The sequence below is a fragment of the Triticum urartu genome, chromosome 5A (assembly GCF_056163025.1).
Source record: "Triticum urartu cultivar PI428250 chromosome 5A, HENAU_Tu73, whole genome shotgun sequence".
NCBI classification, from domain to species: domain Eukaryota; kingdom Viridiplantae; phylum Streptophyta; class Magnoliopsida; order Poales; family Poaceae; genus Triticum; species Triticum urartu.
The window spans coordinates 61,651,908-61,654,454 of NC_141877.1; positions in this window are offsets into that span (position 1 = coordinate 61,651,908).

Genomic DNA, 2,547 nt, shown 5'->3' on the forward strand with positions numbered 1-2,547 from the left:
GGGATTTATTGGAAAGAATTAAATGCAACTCTGAAGATTGGGATCTCGACGAAGGTAAGGAGTCAGGTATGACACCTAAGTTTGATTTGTTAAATCTTTTATGGATACCGATGTTTCCGTAGATTTAGCACTAAATATGGTCTTGACTCTGATATAGTAGCTTCTTTTTGTGAATCTTTTGCTACTCATGTTGATCTCCCTAAGGAGAAGTGGTTTAAATATCATCCTCCCATAGAAGTAAAAGTAGCTGCACCTATTAAAGTTGAAGAAAAGACTATCACTTATAATGATCCTATTATTCCTACTACTTATGTTGAGAAACCACCTTTTTCTGTTAGGATAAAAGATCATGCTAAAGCTTCAACTGTGGTTCATAAAAACAATATTAGAACCTATACACCTCCTGAGCAAGTTAAAGTTGAACCTAATATTGCTATTGTTAAGGATATCTTGGATGATAATATTGATGGGCATGTTATTTATTTATGTGATGAAACTTCTAGAATTGCTAAACCTTGTGCTAAAGACAAACATAGACCTGTGGTAGGCATGCCTGTTATTTCTGTTAAAATAGGAGATCATTGTTATCATGGCTTGTGTGATATGGGTGCTAGTGCTAGTGCAATACCTATTGACTTATACAAAGAAATTATGCATGATATTGCACCTGCTGAGTTAGAAGATATTGATGTCACAATTAAACTTGCCAATAGAGATACTATTTCACCAATGGGGATTGTTAGAGATGTTGAAGTCTTGTGTGGGAACACTAAATATCCTGCTGATTTTCTTGTTCTTGGTTCCCCACAAGATAGCTTTTGTCCCATTATATTTGGTAGACCCTTCTTAAACAATGTTAATGCTAGGATAGACTCAAAAAGGATGTTGTTACTATTGGTTTAGGTGATATGTCTCATGAGTTCAACTTTTCTAAATTTCGTAGACAACACCGTGAAGAGGAATTTCCTAGTAAATATGAAATTATTGGTCTTGCTTCTATTGCTGTACCTCCTAGTGATCCCTTATAACAATATTTGCTAGACCATGAAAATGATATGTTTATGAATGAAAGAAGGGAAATAGATGAAGTGTTCATTAAACATGGACCTATTCTGAAACAGAACTTGCCTGTTGAAATCTTAGGGGATACTCCTCCACCCAAGGGTGATCCCGTTTTTGAGCTTAAACCATTGCTTGATACTCTTAAATATGCGTATCTTGATGAAAAGAAGATATATCCTGTTATTATTAGTGCTAACCTTTCAGAGAAGGAGGAAGAAAAATTATTGAAAACTCTGAAGAAGCACCGTGCTGCTATTGGATATACTCTTGATGATCTTAAGGGCATTAGTCCCACTCTATGTCAACACAAAATAAATTTGGAGAAAGATGCCAAACCAGTTATTGATCATCAACGACGGCTGAATCCTAAGATGAAAGAAGTGGTAAGAAAAGAAATACTAAAGCTCCTTGAGGCAGGTATAATTTATCCCGTTGCTGATAGTAAGTGGGTAAGTCCTGTCCATTGTGTTCCTAAGAAGGGAGGTATTACCATCATTCCTAATGATAAAGATGAATTGATCCCGCAAAGAATTATTACAGGTTATAGGATGGTAATTGATTTGCACAAATTAAATAAGGCTACTAAAAAGATCATTACCCCTTAACTTTTATTGATCAAATGCTAGAAAGATTATCCAAACTTACACATTTTTGCTTCCTAGACGGTTATTCTGGTTTCTCTCAAATACCTATGTCAGCTGATGATCAAGCTAAGACCACTTTTACTTGCCCTTTTGGTACTTTTTCTTATAGACGTATGCCTTTTGGTTTATGTAATGCACCTACTACCTTTCAAAGATGCATGATGGCTATATTCTCTGACTTTTGTGAAAAGATTTATGAAGTTTTCATGGACGATTTCTCCGTTTATGGATCCTCTTTTGATGATTGCTTAAGCAACCTTGATCGAGTTTTGCAGAGATGTGAAGAAACTAACCTTGTCTTGAATTGGGAGAAGTGCCACTTTATGGTTAATGAAGGTATTGTCTTGGGGCACAAAATTTCTGAAGGGGCATTGAAGTTGATAAAGCTAAAGTTGATGCTATTGAAAAGATGCCGTGTCCCAAGGACATCAAACGTATAAGAAGTTTCCTTGGTCATGCCGGCTTTTATAGGAGGTTCATTAAGGACTTCTCAAAAATTTCTCGGCCTCTCACTAATTTATTACAAAAAGATATGCCATTCGTCTTTGATGATGATTGTGTAGAAGCATTTGAATACTTAAGAAAACATTGATCTCTGCACCTATTGTTCAGCCACCTGACTGGAATCTAGCTTTTGAAATTATGTGTGATGCTAGTGATTATGCTGTAGGTGTTGTTCTAAGGCAAAGAGTTGATAAGAAATTAAATGTTATTCAATATGCTAGTAAAACTCTAGACAATGCCCAGAGAAATTATGCTACTACTGAAAAAGAATTCATAGCAGTTGTATTTGCTTGTGATAAGTTCAGACCTTATATTGTTGATTCTAAAGTAACTATTC